The sequence below is a fragment of the Papio anubis genome, chromosome 12, assembly GCF_008728515.1.
Source record: "Papio anubis isolate 15944 chromosome 12, Panubis1.0, whole genome shotgun sequence".
In the NCBI taxonomy this organism is placed as follows: domain Eukaryota; kingdom Metazoa; phylum Chordata; class Mammalia; order Primates; family Cercopithecidae; genus Papio; species Papio anubis.
The window spans coordinates 23,948,654-23,967,199 of NC_044987.1; positions in this window are offsets into that span (position 1 = coordinate 23,948,654).

Genomic DNA, 18,546 nt, shown 5'->3' on the forward strand with positions numbered 1-18,546 from the left:
GACATGTCTGCGTGATGCTGCTGCAGGTGAGTGAATGTTCCTGCATCCAGGTGCAATGGGAAAGCACAAATTTCCTTGGCATTTCCCATTTTCCCCACAGCAGCCTCTTCCTTATTTATGTATCTCTTCTTTCATCTTCTCTCCTCCCCGTCAAACATATTCCTCCACCCTGGATTGCATTGCTGTATTTCCTGCCAAGCCTTGGCTAGATAAGAGGTTAACTAATAAAAGCATAGGGTGTGCCCAGCTCCCCTGCAGAGACATTCACTAATAATGAGAGGGTTCTTTGTGGAGGAAGAAAAAAAACACTTTTTTCCATTATGAAAGGTAGCTGTTAATATTTTAGTATAATTCCTTTCAGTCTTTACTCTGTGCATAATTTTTGTTTGGACTTTTGAGCATAGCTGAGATGACATTGTATGTATGATTATAAAGCCTACTATGTTTTCACGTAACAAGCATTTCTCCAAATTATTATAGACTCATAGGAAGGATCAATTTTTTAGCGGACATGTAATATTCCACTCAGCCCATGGGCCATAATTTACTGAACTCTTTCTCTATTGTCATAATTCCTCTTAAGGGAGGAATTGTTCTAAACTTAGATGCTTTTAAGTCCTACAGTAATAATAATTGCTCTATTACTATATAATAGTAATAATAATTGAATACTCACTACATGCCAGATATTCTAAACATTCTTTATTAACTCATTTAATCCTCACAGCAAATGTTAAAACAAGAGTACTATTAATTTTACTATCATGCGGTAGGTAACAGTTTGCAAACCTGTGAAATGAAGGCATGTCCAGAGAACAAACGGAGGTTTCCAGTTTTATAGCAAAAGCTCCTGCCCAGATGTCCAATCAAATCTGTTTATACAAATAAAAGTTGCAAACTTGCCTAGTTTCCATAGATTGGCACAGCTGAGTTCTGGTTGGTCAATACAACTGATCCTTGATTGGTTTATATAGCTGAGCCCTGATTGGTTGGCTCTGGTGAGCTCTGAAAGTCCCAAAGTTAAGCAGACGTGGGATTTTTCTGGAAACTCAGAGTATGGCCATGTGGCTTTATTTTTAAATTTAGGCCTACTTAGCCTCCTGGGCTCCATCTTGAAGGACTGGCTTAGCCACCCAGGATCCATCTCAAAGGACGTTTTTAGGTTCACATTTGTTCACAGTATAGAGATGACAAGGAACTTGCTGAAGCTCCCAGCTAGGAAGTAGGAGAGCACAGCTTTTTAATACATGCATTTTGGCTCCAGCACTTGCATTCTGAAGTACAAGATGGATGATAAGAGGCAAGGGTCCAAGTGTGAGCTGGAGTCACAAGTTCAAAGTCCAAGAACAAGAGCAGAACTGCTCAGCATGAGACAAGCGGAGGAACTCTGTTGTTGAAAGAGTTCAACAACAGGAGGGGAGGTAGAAAATGAAGGAAAAGAGAGAAGAGTCAAATGATGATGGGGAAAGGACCAAGAGAAGAACTTGACAGTGGTGGGAAGCCAAAAATAGGACTTTAGAGAAAATCTGTCTAAAGCAGATTTTTAATAATAGCTTTATTGAGGTATAATTGACATAAAGTAGACTATATTTGAAGTATACAATAAGTTGAAACTATCGCCACAATCAAGATAGTACAAACGTCCATCACCCTAAAGTTTGTGTTCCTTGTAAGCTCCCAATCCAATCCCTGCCTAGCCAAGCAACCACATCTTCTTTCTGTCATTATAAATTGATTTGCATTTTCTAGAATTGTGTATCTATATATGGAATCATATACTATATACTCCCTTTCTGTCTGGTATATTTCATTCTGTAGTTATTTTGAGATTAATTTATGTTTTAGTATGTATAAATAGTTTATTCCTTTTAATGCTGAGAAGTGTTTCATTATATGAATATGTCAAAAATCTGTGTATCTGTTCACCTGTTGATGGATATTTGGGTTGTTTCTAGTTTGGGGCTATTACAATAAAACTGCTCTGAACATTCCTGTACAAGTCTTTGTATGAGCATCTGTTTTCATTCCACTAGGAACAGAATTACTGAGTTATATTTTTTGTTGAACTCTGAAACTGTTTTCCAAAGTGGTCATTCCAGCAGCATATAAGAATTCCAATTCCTCAGTATCCTCACCAATACTTGATACCGTCAGTCTTTTTAATCTTAAATATTCTAAAGATGTGTAGTAGCATCTCATTGTGATTTTAATTTGCATTTTCCTAATGACAAATGATGTTGAGCATTTTTTCATGTGCTTATTTACCATCCATATCTCTTTCTTGATGAAGTGTCCATTAAAATATTTTCCCCATTTTTCTTATTGAGTTGTTTTATTGAGTTTGGGAGTTATTTATATATTTGGATATAAATACTTTATCAGATATGTGATATGCAAATGTTTTTCCAGTCTGTGGCTTGACTTTTCATTCCATTAACAGTGTCTTTCAAAAAAGCTGAGGTTCTTAATTTTGATTAAGTCCAATTTATCAATTTTTTTCTTTTATGGATTATGCTTTTGGTGTCATAGCTAAAAAATCTTTGCCTAATGCAAGGTCACGAAGATATTCTATCTTTTGTTCCAGAAGTTTTATACCTATAGGCTTTACATTTAGATCCATGATCAATTTTGAGTTCATGAGCAAGTATGGATCAAAGATAATGTTTCAGCATATGGATAACAATCATTCCAGCACCATTTGTTGAAAAACTATCCTCCTTACACTGAATTGCCTTTGTAATGTTGCCAAAATCAATTGACCATATATGCGTGGTCAATAGAACTCTCTGTTCTGTTCTATTTATCCATACATCTATCTTTACACCAGTATCACACTGTCTTGATTATAGATTTGTAAAGTCTTCAACGAAGGTAGTGTAAGTCCTCAAACTTCGTTCTTCCCCTCAAATTTGTTTTGGTTGTTCTAATTCCTTTGCATTTCCCTACCCGTGTCAATTTCTACCAAAAAAAAAAGTGTGTTAGAATTTTCATTCGGAGTATGTTAAATCTATAAATTAATTTAAGGAAAATTGGCATCTTAACAATATTGCATCTTCCAATCCACAAAATTGGTATATCTCTCCATAAAAGGGATTTTTAAAAATGTTATCTGGCATGTGCTGATTTCAGTAGCAGTCATCTGCAAAGTTATAAAGTAATAAATGTGTGCTTGGAAACGTACTTTAGTTGTGTGTTTGTTTAAATACTATTGAAAGGGTTGCTGTTTGCTGACGATATGATTGTATCCTAAAAAGTCCTAAAGACTCCTCCAAAAAGCTCCTAGAACTAACAAAATAATTCAGCAAAGTTTCCAGATACAAAATTAATGTACACACATCAGTAGCTGTCCTATACACCAACAGCAACAAAGCTGAGAATCAAATCAAGAACTCAACCTCTTTTGCAGCGGCTGCAAAAACAAAACAAAACAAAACAAAACTTAGGAATATACCTAACCAAGGAGGTGAAAACTACAAAACACTGCTGAAAGAAATCATAGACGACACAAACAAATGGAAACACATCCCATGCTCATGAATGGGTAGAATCAACATTGTGAAGATGACCATACTGCCAAAAGCAATCTACAAATACAATTCAATTCCCATGAAAATACCACCATCATTCTTCACAGAACAAAAAAAAAAAAAAAAAATCCTAAAATTCATACCAAAAAAGACCCCACATAGCCAAAGCAAGACTAAGCAAAAAACAAATCTGGAGGCATCACATTACCTGATTTCAAACTATACTATAAGGCCATAGTCACGAAAACAGCATGGCACTTGTATAAAAATAAGCACATAGACCAATGAAACAGAATAGAGAACCCAGAAATAAACCCAAATACTTACAGCCAACTGATCTTTGACAAAGCAAACAAAAAAACATAAAGTGGGGAAAGGACACCCTATATAACAAATGGTACTGGGATAATTGGCAAACCACATGTAGGAGAATAAAACTGGATCCTCATCTCTCACCTTATACAAAAATCAACTCAAGATGGATCAGGGACTTAAATCTTAGACCTGAAACTACAAAAATTCTAGAAGATAATATTGGAAAGTGCCAAGTTTCATGTTTTGAGCATCATGGTAAGGACTAAAGCCACCTGTGTAGAGCCAAGAGCAGAGGACTCATGGGAAGGCAAGTCCCGAAGAATCAGTAGAAATTTGGCAGTGGACCTCTATGGGCAGTAAAACTGATGGTTCGGGAGAAACACTATCTAGATCTCAGGGGCCAGAAGATGACAGCTGAGTCATAGACTGAGAGCCCCTTCTCGGAAAGAGAAATCCCCATTAGCCATGCCACCTTGGATCTGTCCCCAGAGCGATAAAAGCACAACTGTAGCACTTCAGAAAATCTGCCCACATGATATAAGGCTCCAGAGCACTGGATTGCAATTTGTTGTCCTAGCAACTAATGATACACATGCACTCAACCACCTTACAATCATATGCAGGTTTGGAAGGTTGCAGATGTGTTTAGGGAGTCTCTCTCTCTTTTCCTTTTTCTCTTTATACTTTTTCTCTTTCCTTTTTATTTCTCTCTTCTGCTTTTCTCTCTTCGTCTTTCTTTCCCCCCTCACTCTCTCTTTCCTTCTTTTTAGATTTAAGTCCTCTTTTGATAAATATAAAAATCTTACATCTCCCTAACCATCCTCCCTCTGAGAATCTGGTATGCCCTTGGAAGGTGTGTGTCTCGGCCGGGCGTGGTGGCTCACACCTGTAATTCCAACACTTTGGGAGGCCAAGGCGAGTGGATCACCTGAGGTCAGGAGTTTGAGACCAGCCTGGCCAACATGGAGAAACCCAGTCTCTAGTAAAAATGCAAAAATTAGCCAGGCACGGTGGCATGCATCTGTAATTGCAGACAGGAGACTAAAGCAGGAGAATCGTTACTCGGGTGGCTGAGGCAGGAAAATCGTTTGAACCCAGGAGGTGGAGGTTGCAGTGAGCTGAGATCGCACCACTGCACTGCAGCCTGGGCAACAAGAGCAAAATTTCATCTCAAAAGAAAAAAAAAAAAAAAAAGAGTGAGAGAGAAGTGTGTGTCTCTCACCTCACTTCTCCCTTGTCATTCACATTAAGCTGATGTACCAGGTGGAAAGTTCGCCTAGCTCTACTTGTTTCCCAAGCTGTAGAGAAAACTGTTGACTTCTGAGGGTTGCTAAATTTTTCCCTGTTTGTCCATTTTTTTTGTTGTTGTTGTTGTTTTGTTTTGTTTTTTTTAACATGGCAAGACTCAATCTCACAGTTTCTGGATCAGTCAGGGTAAGGGTTGGAATTGTTCATAGGACAAGGATTCTATTTTATTTTTCAGTAGCTTCCTTGCTGAGAAACTTTCAGTAGCTACGACCTCTCTTGTGTCCATTAGGAACTGAGCAACAGGATAACAAAATGTATCCTCCAGCTGGGACCTCGACGAAGGAATAAAATGAGCGTTATCAACTACAACCAGCAAACGAGAACTATCTTAGCTTACTGTCATAGTCCTTGCTTCTAGGAATGACTCTGGTTGTTTTCAAAAGTATTCTTCTTGCCCACAGCCCTGTGAAGAATAACTTCCTTGAAGACTAAGGTGCTGTTGTTCTCTGACAGTCCTCCTGCCTGGCTTTAACCTATTCAACGTTTTCATCAGTGAGTTGCTGGAAAACACAGAAAATCATGGAATTATGATAGCCAGAGAGGATCAGTACTTACCAGGTATTTCATGTTTTCCAATCTGTACTTGCCAGCCTCCCCTGAAGTTAGGTTGGGGTCATGTGACTGATTCTGGCCAAGGGACTATGAGCCAGGCACTTCCTCCAACTTATTCTTCCCTGCAGCAGAGACCTTGGGGGCCCTGTGTTCCAGATAAGCCTATCAGAGAGAGGAGGGCAGCCGGACCCCCACTGGACCTCACATAAATGAGAAATAAACCTTTGTGTATTAAGCCGTCAAGGCTTAGGGTTTTGTCAGTTAGGACAGCTAACGTTAATTATGATAATGAGTATAGCCAAACCTCACACAGCTGAGAAGCTCTCTCTTGGCATAATGCCAAGTCAGGCTGAGCAGCCATCAAGTGCTGTTGGCTAAAATGGAGGGAGCTGATGCAAATGCCTTTTTGCCTTCGATTCTTCCAAACTAGCAGTGAAGTTCAGCTCATTCAGCACTCAGAGAACAACGACCAAGGGTAGTAAGAGCAGCGTTTGTGTCATGATAAAAATGGTGTCTTGAAACAGAAACTTCAGCAACCCCTGTAAACAAGAACTCTATCCCCTACTTGTTTACTATACTTTGGATTGCAGACGGGAGGAATAGCAACTTCTGCCTTCCCTTGGGCTGAATCCAGCTAAGCAGGCTTCACTTCCAGAGGTATACTAGGTTTCCGTTCATGCCAAGGGGTGATATCAAAAGTTCTGCAACAGGACAAAGCAGTGAAGTACTTGCCTCTTGTTACTGCCAATCTGCAGCTTGTTATGGAGGAGGGAGAAGCCCTCCTCAGCTGGAAGACTGGAGGTGGTTTTCATGATTCACTGGTTACATAATACTGTCTCCCTTGGAAATCATACTGTAATAGGAATACTGGCAGCTCTACCTTCCCCACCAGCACCACCACCAATAAATAAATAGATAAAGCGCTTTTCTCTGGCTCCAAGCTTACCTTAGTTTTGCCTTGGAGCAATCACAAAGAATGCATCAAATGATTGCATCAGGGCTAGAGTCTTCCGCAAGAGGAACAGATATTATCTACAGGAAGAATGAGGAAGCTGCAACCTACCCATATTTCCTCTTAGACAAGGATTGCTCTCTTTTTGGAGTGGTGCTGAACCAATCTATTTGGAGCTCACTGCTTACATAGCAAAGTGAGCTCTGGGAGAAGGAAGAAAGGGACTTTTAAACTGCACAATAGACTCAGAATGGCAGAGACATCCACGTCGGAAAGGAGGAGAAATACTCAGGACAGTTTTCTGCTCACCATAGAGCTCAGGCATTTTAGAATTTTTTCAGATTTGAGATGCAAAGGACTTTTGACAAGTTAGCCAAAATGACAGCCTGATGTGACAGGACCAAGGAACAATTTTGTCAAAATGGGCTTTTCTTTTTGCCATTTTACCTATGCAGCAGCTAAAGCTCATTAACGTTACCTAAAAGAGACCAGTTCCAAGGAGTCCTCAATGCCTCCAGACAGTCCCCTGACAAGTACCCTAGTTTCTCCCAAGCCCTTGTCGTGTGCACTGTGTGTACAATTTTAGGTCTGGATACAACTTTCCACTGGGAGAGCCAGGCTGGGCGATGGCCTCAAACCGTCGTATGAGGCATCCTTTTTCCAGGTTTCTCCGCAGGAAGCCAAGGCCACAGAGATCACTCCCTGCCCCTGCGACGCTCTCAGTCTGCCTTCTCAGCAGGATGCTTGGCTGTCATTCCTCCTCTAGCTCCAGCGACCCCTATAGCCTGAAGGGGATCAGCTCATCCATGGGCTGAGAAGGATGGTTCTGAAACTGGACCACAGGTACGGTGTTCAACTGTGTGCCTCGTCCAGAACCAAGTTTGTTTACTTAGAATTCCAGACACAGTGAAGCCAACAAACATTATAAGGTATATTGACAGAGGAAGTGATGTTCTATCTGGGGTTTGTGTGAAAATAACCAGGGTACTGAGGATAGGCAAAGGTGAAGGGTAGGTAGAGGTTATAAAGTGATCACTAGTTGACAGTTATTGAATCTGCATGATGACTACATGAGGTAATACCCTTATAGGATAGTTGTGTGGATCACAGGCAAATGGATGTGCCTCAGTAAACAGAAGCTATTATCCCCACTTTACATTTGATGATGTGAGATTCAGAGAGGCTAAGTACACTTAGCCTGAGCTCCCAATCCAGACCATACATTTCTCATTCCGAAGTCTACGCACTTGGCCCCTTAGCTATTTTGTACATACCCAGTCCCTAGCAGAGTGCCTGCCACACAAGCCACAGCTCATCACTTACGAGGTGCCAGCCACGGTGTTAAGCACCTTGTATGGATTACCATATTTATCACCACAGCCCTAGGATCAGGTACCATTAGTACAGCCTTTTACAGATGAGGAAGCTGGGGCAGTAGGGGATTTGAACGTTTTGCCCTAGGAAAAAGTCAGTCAGGGGTGGGACCAGGATTGGAGACCTGGTCCTCTGACTCTAGAATCTGCCCTCCTAACCATGGTACTGGGTTAATGCTCTCTCTGGGTTAGACTGTGTGCAGAGCCACTTCAAGGGGAGGGCAGGTTGTAGAGATGGCCCTGGGTGATCTCTGGGCTGTCTTTGGAAACTACCAATAAGAATTGAGTTGTTTAGAAACAATCAACAGTTATCCCCTTCTTGATACTTTTCTTACCATCAGGACTAAGACAACTTCCCCTGGTCCCCACCATTGTCCAGTCTTTATGTATCTGTTTCCTCTGCTCTTCCAGGTTTCCATGCTATTCCCCCATTTGGCTCCTTTTTTCCATTTCAAGGTTGTATTTGCCTAATTCTTTCTCACTAAGAGCTGAGTGGACCGAAACCTGGTTATAAAGTCAAATATCTCAGTGATTCATCCAACTATCATTAGAGTGACAGACACTCAGCAAGGTGCTAGGATTGCAGAGATTAAAGACTGGCTCACAGTCTAGTGCTGCAGACAGAAGTTAATTCACAAATATCTACTGAGCACCTACTGTGGGCCAGGGCCTCTTGTAGAAGCCTGGGATACAACTTAGTCCAGGCAGAGTCCTCCTTGGCAGCGCTTTCATTCAAATTGAGGAGTATGGGGTAGACATCCTATGAAAAATATAAAGCAGAAAATGGGATTGCAGAAGGTAAACCAATACCTGTCATAAACTTAAGTGCTGTTCTTTTGTTAGAAGCAAGAGCAGGTGTTCCAGAAACACAAGGAAACAATGCCTGCGCTGAGTCCTAAGACATGGGGAAGGCTGTTGAAGACGGCAGACAGCCACTGGGCAGTGTGCATAGCAAGGAGTCAAGGCCTGGAGTTGTGTGACGGGGCAGCACAAACCAGTGTGTGTCTGGAGCTAACGGTGGAATCTGCTGCAAGATCACAGACAGCCTTGTCTGCAGTTGAAAGGCGCCTGGACTCTACCGCTGGTCTGTTTCCTAAACTTGCCCGACATGAATCACCAGGGTAATTGTTAAAAGCTCTTCCCCAAGTTCTATACCAGATCTACGGAATCAGTGTCTTCAGAAAAGAGGCTTTGAATCAGTACTTTTAACAAGCCCTCAGATGGTTCTTATGATCAGGCAAGTTTGGAAACAGCCTGGGAGTGATGTCAGCTATGGAAATTAATTCTGCAGCAGTTCTGAACGGTGAGGGTCTGGATCCCTGGAGGCACCCCTCCCCTTACAGAACTCCACATCCCTAAGCCTCCATAAGCACCTGCATGGTGAGTAGAGGGTGCTGTGCTGACCTGGCCAGCAGGCTTCTAGACCTGTTGACCTAGTAAGGCTGATGTAACCTTTGCCACCAGAAGAATTTTTGCAAATCAGTGTATTTCCACAGGTAGAAATCTAATAACAGACATAGAAAAAATGGAATATATTCTATTGCTCTTTTTTACTGTTTTCTCTTTTCTTTTTATCAGATGATAAGGGCTTGTGTTTGCAAGGTGCACTAGCTACAGACTGACTAAACATTGCAATGATTAAAAAGGATAGAGGAAAGCAAGAGGGTACATCTGGGAGGAGACATTAAAGTGGTGAACAGAAATGTTTACGGGTCAGAAAATCACATTTGGAGCCATTTGGCATAGTGTTCTAGAACATGCCTTGATGAAGACAGAAATAGAATCTCAACAGAATCTCCTTCTTCTCGCATCTTTATGAGTATTGGCAAAGCTTCCTTATAGAGAGCACGATGAGAGATTTGACAATCCAGATTCTATACCTGCTGTGTAAGTGGGCTAGGGATTAGATTTCATAACGCCCAGTTAGTGTTGCTAAAGCATCCCACGATGGAAAAATGCTCTCTATTTTGGGTACCTTGGCTCTGGACAGTTCAGAAAAGATTAGTGAAAAATTATATTGCACTTCTTGGTTAATACAAAGAAAAAGTTGGGGGAGGGAGGAGAGAAAAGAGAAAGGAGAAAGAGAGACAATGCCAAAAAATGAAAACTCATTTTAGCTCTTCTATTAAAGCCAGATGTATTTTAGGCCCTGTTTCTAGGCAACTGCATAATGATAATATTCTTGAATCCTTTTTTTAAAGACTCACAACTGTCAGAGTCAGTAAAGGTCAGAAGGTAATTATAAAGTAATAAGAATGACATCCGAGAGGCAGAAGTGCTACAGTATCGCTGGCGAAGCATTGACATTTTGTATTTTGCATCCATTTTCAGAAACTCCAGGATCCTCCTTGGGGCACTTCATCACGCCCCTTTGAAAAGATCACTGACCCAATCAAACCTGAAGAGGACACTGGCATTGAACCTGTTCTATCATCACACCCCGCAAATCATTCACTGGGGATTGATGAAGTTCCCACGGTGTGCATCACCCTCTGCCAACTAGTAGGGAAGGTGTGTACCCAACAGCAAAGACAATGTCGAAGCAATAACGAACTTTATAACTGGAAATTGCCTTGGAAAGCAGACCAATAGACTCAATACACAGATAAGGAAACTGAACCCAGAGACAGGAGGAGGGGAAAGGAGGGAAGAAACGAAAATCTGTTAAGTGCAATGGATGTGCCTACTCTGGGTTCACTGAGGATGGAGCAGATCTTCTAACTAGTGTTCACTTTGCTATTGTGTGTGAGGCCTTGGAACAAAGAAGGAAACTGACATTTATTGAGTTCCTCAAGTGCTTTGCTACTCTCTTTATTTACATTATCATTTGATTTTCAGAATTGCATAGGGTTTATAGGCATCATTCCTAGTTTACAGAGGTCAAAGCAGGGCCTTAGAAAAGTTAAGTCTTCCTGACTCCCCATGCATATTTGATCTTGGAGGCCTGTGTTAAGTCCTCACTTGCAAAATGATGATAAAACCACATATCTTGCAGGGTACTTTACAAAATTAAATGAGGTCATTTATGTGACTACCTAGCGCAGTGCTGGACATATGGTGAGTCAGAGCACTGAACTGCTTTTATCAAAACCTTCCAGTAGCTTCCATCCCATGAAGTAAAAGCTGGGCCCCTGCCCTGGCCTACAGGGCCTGCACCATCTACAAACTCCCCTTCGGCTCATTCACCTTCCTGACCTCTGTTCCTGCTGCTCCCCTGCCCTCCCAGGCCATCTCCCAGAGGCGCATGCCTTCCTGTGGCATCCACCTCAGAGACCACCCTATTCAAAATCTGCAGCTCCTTGCTCCCCACCCTCAACACCTGTATCCTTCTTCTCTGCTTTACATTCTCCGTAGCACTTATCACCGCCTGAGGCACTCTCTATTGTTATTCATTTTCTGTTCCCCCACACACTGGAGAGGAAGCTGCGAAGGCAGGAATTCATTTGTTTTGTCCTTGCTGAATCCTCAGCCCCTAGCAGATGCTCGAGAAATGTTTGTCAAGTGAATAAACGGATATTCTCTTCCTTCCTCCCACCTTTCCTCTCTTGGTCACAGATGGTATTAGATCAGATGTCTCTGCCCTTCCAAAGCATAAAAAAAAAAAAAAAAAAAAAAAAAAAAACGAGAAAACTTGAACTGTCAGTAAGTACAAAACACAGTTAACAGGCTCCAAGACAAAGGGCATGTCCAAACCAGAGACAAATAATGTTGCCTGGGCCTCTTTACCCACACTATAAGTCCTTTCTGAGTTTGAGGTGTCTAGCCTCTGTTTCCTTTTTCTTTAAGTGTTCATGTGGCTTGTCCCTGTAGCATGAAGGCACCCTTTCTCTGCTTTCCAATATTTCGGTATTGACTGACTACTCGGTGTCAGACTCCATGCTCTGTGCTGGATGGTACACAGGATGTGCTTACAGCTTACTGGCAGAGACAATCACCCACCACCAGGCTCAATATACTATAACATGGCAAAGGCTAAGATGGAACTATATCCTGTGGGGGGGCGGTCCCAAAAAGCCGGGTGGCGGGGGGGCATTTAATCCCCGCTGAAAGTTCAGAGAACACTTCCCAGAGACATCTTGAAAGATAACTGAGAGTCAGCCGGGCCAAGACAGAGCAGGAGGGAGCTCCAGTCAGAGCTCAGCCTAAGCAAATGCAGAGTTATGAAACAGCATGATATATTCAGGGAACACAAAGAGGCTTGAGTTATCAGAACGTAAGCTACAGGGCTCGGCATCTCTTATAGGCTATACGAAGGGGCTTGGACTAGTGAAATTGATCTAATTTGTTTTCAGATTGATCATCCTAATGGAGGATGGTTTTAATGCAGGCTTATTAAAGATTTAGAAAGCCAGTTAAAGCAAGACTCAGGAGATTATTTAAAATGCTTTTGAGGGAGAGAGAATTCCCTGACGACTTAAGCTTAGATGACACACCTTGCCCTTTCCACATGATAACAGGAGGGGACATAGACCCTTCAGAAACCTGTGTAGCCTAAAGGCCCCCTTAGAATCAGGCATATAACCTAGAGAGAGACTAGGTGGTCTGTTCCAGTCCATGGCCAACCTACAGGGTTCACTCCAGGTCTGGCCAGCCTCATAAGACCAGAGAAACCCTTAGGAGGTAAATAATCAAGTGTGAGTTTCCTTGAAATTCAAACTCACCCAAGACCCCTGTTGACATTTCAGAGCCCACTGAGTACAACCAAAGTCCTAATAATTAGGAATTAAGACTGGGCACAGTGGATCACACCTGTAATCCCAACACTATGCAAAGATGAGACCGGAAAGTCAATTGAGCCCAGGAGTTTGAGACCAGCCTGAGCAACATAGTGAGATCCCAGCTCTACAAGAAATACAAAAATTAGCTGGGCATGGTGGCACATGTCTGTAGTCCCACCTACTCAGGAGGCTGAGGCGGGAGGATCGTTTGAGCCCAGGAGGTCAAGGCTGCAGTGAGTCATGATTGCATCACTGCACTCCAGCCTGGGCAACTCAGCAAGACTTTGTCTCTAATTTAAAAAATAAAATAAATAAAAATTTTAAAAATTAGGACTTAACTAACCCCGTCCCAAGGGATCCTCTAGACCAGAGGTTGTAGCCCATTGTATCTGTCATGGATGTTTTATTTGTCCCATGTAACATTAGAAACAAACTAAAACTACTTAAAATCCTTGCGAACATAATAAAAATCAGATTTCACATCAAAATTTAGGTTCCGGTGGCCAGGAACCATGGCTCACACCTGTAATCCCAGCACTTAGGGAGGCTGAGGTGGGTGGATCACAAGGTCAGGAGATCAAGACCATCCTGGCTAACACCATGAAGCCCCATCTCTACTAAAAATACAAAAACTTATCCGAGCATAGTGGCTGGTGCCTTTAGTCCCAGCTACTCAGGAGGCTGAGGCAGGAGAATGGTGTGAACCCTGAAGGTAGAGCTTGCAGTGAGCTGAGATTGTGCCACTGTACTCCAGCCTGGGCAACAAAGCAAGACTCCACCTCTAAATAAATAAATAAATAAATAAATAAATAAATAAATAAAATAAATAGGTTCCAGCTTCTCTTTCTAAAATTCTGAAAACAGTGTCCTGCCCTGCTGTTTGGAAATAGCAAGCTAGAGTGAAACAGCAGCTCCTGACCCCTCTGGTCCTCCTTCCTCCCAAGTGGACATAATCTCATTTGCCAGTCCCTCATGGCCTTTACAGGTGACCTGATCTTCAGAGACTGACCCTAAACATTCTTGGATGTCTCCTCCTCATTCAAATCATAGTCCCCAATCTCCAGTCTGGGTTTTTCAGGTGACCATACTCATCATTTATTTCAAGATTAAGGAGTCCTACCAATAAGCTCTCCCCTGCTAACTGTCCGGGGCCAGTATTTGGTTGGGCATGGAAGACACCTTGGAAAAGGAGGGCAGGGCAGGCACTACCTGAAGGAGAGGACAGAGAAAAGCATAGACTCAGGTAAGGAGAGAGGCTAGGCAGAGCACCCCAGAGAATTAGTGCAGAAGGTAGAGCAGCTGGATAGAATATATAAAAAAAAAAGACATGAATGGGGAGGGCATGACTTTTCTGGCATAGGGGAGGAGCTAGAATGGAATTAATATTTTGGCAGGAAATATGAGTGGGACAGGGAGGGATTCCTCCCTTTTCAAGCCTCATGGACAAATGTTTGAAAGAAAAACATTAATGGCTATGCACTTCTAAGTTTCATTACTAATTAGAACTTAACTTGAGAGTTTTGAATGAGGTGTTAAGTACAAAATATGTTAACTTGGGCAGGGGTGAGATTTTTCCAGTTCAAAATTAATGCCCCTACAAAAGAATGAAGAGTTATGGAATGTTTCACCCAGATGGTTTGGCTCTTTGATATCTACAAACATTTTGAAATCACTTAAAATATTTTTCAGCTTTTCTATGCAGTTGCATTAGGTGATGACTGTTGGCTTACTTATTTCCTGTTCAGTTTTGCTTTGCTCTCTCTCCAAACAACTTTTCTCTTGGAAGGCTGTAGTTGATCCACAAAATTGGACTTGTAGCATTAAAAAGTTGGCTAATAATGGAGACAGAAGAGTGCGAACAGGTCGTTTCATAATCTAATACCTTGTGATCAGTTGTTATCTTGCCACTCAGCATGGATTCTGAGCCTGATGACGGGCATTTTGAGGTGTGTACTTTAACTACATCAAGATGAGGCCATGGCCTCCAAACGATGGGGTTTCACCGGGGTTGCAGAAGAGCTCCAAGACTGTGCATTGAGTACTGCCCAAAAGTAACAGGCTGGCTGACTGAGAGCTGGCACAATGGTTGGACATAGGTTTTAGTCCCTGATGGAGGAAAGAAAAGCCAGCAAAGTCAGCTTCCCGGGGTTACCTCTCTTTAAATCTTTCAATAAAAGAAACCTCTATATCCTACAAGTGTAGCCACTTTGCAGTGCCCCTCAGGACACAACGAGTAGAGGCTGTTGGAGGTGGGTGCTGGGTCAAAGTATGTCCACTCCACTGTGTACATCAACAGTTTTGTAAATTCTGGCACTCTTCTTAAAAGAACTAAAGAGTTTGACCAACTTACAAAAGCAGTCAAGACAGAAAAATACTTGAAACTTTGTCATCATTATCTTAGGATGACGATTTTAATCATCACAAGACTTTAACCTCAAGAACTCTTGGCTTAACTGTTTTCCTTTGCTTTTTTTGGTTTAGTGAACCCATTTAATATAATCACACATATTAATCAAAAGCTCTGATCCAAGCTTTTATCCTTCTCCTCAAGCTCCTGCTATTGGGGCACAGAGATGAGCAAAGTAGATCTTTTCATAAAAGATTCGTTCAAGAAATTCAACCAATATTTATTGGCCACCTACTCTACATCAGGTACTCAAGGCATTTGGAGCACAATGAATAAAAGAGATTGGACTTTAAAAGAACATAGGAGCTATCACGTTTGATTTTGTAACTCAGATCTGATCTTAAGTAGACTGCATCACTTTAAGTTACTGTAAACATGAGAATCTTTTTTTTGAACAATTTCACTTGGTTGCACAGAATATAGCTCACTGAGGCCGGGCGCGGTGGCTCAAGCCTTTAATTCCAGCACTCTGGGAGGCCCAGGCGGGTGGATCATGAGGTCAGGAGATCAAGACCATCCTGGCTAACACAGTGAGACCCCGTCTCTACTAAAAATACAAAAAAATTAGCTGGGCGTGGTGGCAGGCGCCTGTAGTCCCAGCTACTCAGGAGGCTGAGGCAGGAGAATGGGGTGAACCCGGGAGGCGGAGCTTGCAGTGAGCCGAGATCGCCTGAGATCGTGCCACTGCACTCCAGCCTGGGAGACAGAGCGAGACTCTGTCCCAAAAAAAAAAAGAACATAGCTCACTGAGCAGCCAGAGCATGCTGCCTCACCCCACAACAGAATTATGGTGAATGTAGCCCTGCTAGGATTATTAAAATTGTCTCCAAAGTATATTTGCTTGTGCTCAAAGAATGGTTTCTTGGCTGGGCGTGGTGGTTCCTGCCTGGAATATCAGCATGAGCTGGGAGGCCAAGGCGGGTGGATCACCTGAGGTCAGGAGTTCGAGGCCAGCCTAGCCAACATGGTGAAACCTCGTCTCTACTAAAAATAAAAAAAATTAGCTGGGTGTGCTGGTGCGCACCTGTAATCCCAGCTACTCAGGAGGCTGAGGCAGGAGAACTGCTTGAACCTGGGTGTTGGAGGCTGCAGTGAGCCGAGATTGTGCCACTGCACTCCAGCCTGGGTGATAGAGCAAGACTCCATCTCAAAAATAATAATAAAACAAAATAAAATAAAAAAGAATGGTTTATCTACTGTGCAAGATCTACCCAATGTTCATACTTCAAAAAATTAGATCGGACTGTCAAAAAATATGTAAAAAAAAAACTTTTCTGAGCTTGATTAAAAAAACACATTAAGTTTTCATGTATGTTTCAATTTAGTGGCTGGGGAGTAGGGTAGAGTGCTATTATTCCTTTCTAAACAGGTTTCCATATGGCAGTTTGTTTTGGAATATTATAAGGAACTGTATGGGTTTCAAAGAACTGATGTTGTTCTAAAAAGAAAACAATTTATAGTTCCATTTTTAGCTATGAGTACTTCCCTTCTTTTACTTTGATTAGTATCACTCCTTACTTTTTTTCAATTAAAGAGGCAATGAATTCTTTCCAGCCCACTTCCAAACAATGCACAGCTGTATTCTGTCATTTGCTCCCTTTTCTGATTACAACCTAGAAGTTTCCAACTCATAACCACTTCTTAAAGATTTCATGTATGGGTGGTTATCAGTAGAATATTTCTCTGACATATTTCAATAAACCACTTCTATTTTCAGTACACTCATCAGATGAGTGGTTAGGCTTAAGAGTGGAAAGACCTTTACATGTTTGCTTTTTAAAAATAACTATTCTGAATGGAGAAGTCAAATAATCAAATATCTGTTTATAATTCACACCTAACAGGCTTCTACATATTCTTTAATATCTAAGATCTATATTTTTTCAAGAAGCAATATCCAACCATCAAATAAATGCTTTGCAGTTAACAAAACTGTTTCATAAACATAACATCTTTTAACTTAATTACAAAACTATGTCCAGTTATTATTTGGGTGAGACAGTAATTTGGCTAAGATACTGGGTATAATGATTTCCACTTAACAGAGGAGTTACCTGAGGCCCAAGAGGGATAAATGACTACATTCAAGAGGCACTGCCAAGCCTCAAGGAGACACCGTAGAATTCTCCATGCAATAAAGACTCTCGTAAGAATATACAGTGAGCATATATTCTTAGAATTAAGATTCTAAGATTTTAATCAATAGTACGCAGTAAGTCAAAGTTACCTTCCCCTAGCACAGGGGTCAGCAAACTTAATCTGCGTAAAGCCAGACAGCAAATATTCTAGGCCTTGTAGGCCATGTGGTCATTGTCACAACCCTTCAACGTTGCCGCTGTAGTATGAAAGCACCTATTGACAATAAGGAATGAATGAGCATGATTGTGTTCCCATAAAACTGTATTACGACACAGTTTGCTAAACCCCCATCCTACTAAAACATCAAGTGATCCTTCAGTGACCCAGTTAGACAGTCCTCTATATGCAATTTTCAAGAGACATGCAGTTCTTCATTTCCAATTTTCAGATAATTTGTAAACAGTATCCAGGTCTTCAAATGATAAATTTGATGCTTTTCCCCTAATACGTAAAAGAGCTGACTTTGCTATCTCTCTGAGGCTCATTCAGTCCTTAGAGTTCAGATAAGAAACAAATAAAGATGAATGAAAGAAAAAGGTTAAAATTTTAAAATACTAAAAAAAGTGTTTTTCTGTAATTCTCAGTCTTCGGCTTGCTGGCTTGGGGAGAATATTCTGTGGACCAGCTATTCCTCTCCCACACCTTGAGGAATCCTCATTCGAATCCATGGGAAGCCTGAGGCTGGCAAGACGTCACCAAGGGCTATCAGAAATGCATGAGGCCAGGTGCTTCCGAGAGACGGAAGAGCACTCATGTGGAGGCATGATCATGACAGAACCACATGATACAGGGAGGTGGAGTCCATGTGCCACCTATAGGACCTTCAGCACGCATGCCTCAGAACCACTGACCTACAAGATCAAACTTGCAGAGGGACCTGCATTCGGCTCATCTGAAGGCAGTTTCCTTCAAGATATGTTAAAAAAAAAAAAAAAAAAAAAAAGTTGATGAATTGAACACTGTCCTTTACAATGCAGTAGAAATTACCTCATTTTTCAACAAAACATTCCTGTGTAACTTGACTCCCATTTAGTTAGTTAGAATGCAGGCTCAGTATATTGGTCTGTATTGAGCTTATGTAGTCCCATCCATAACAAGTGACTGCCACAGAGCCAAATGCTAAAAGCAGATTCCTTGTAAGACCAGAATTCGATTCATTCATACACTTACTATATACCTACTGTAGGCTAAATACTATCATAGACATTGCAGTTATAAAATTGAACACAAGAGAGTCCTTATTCTTAAAAATATT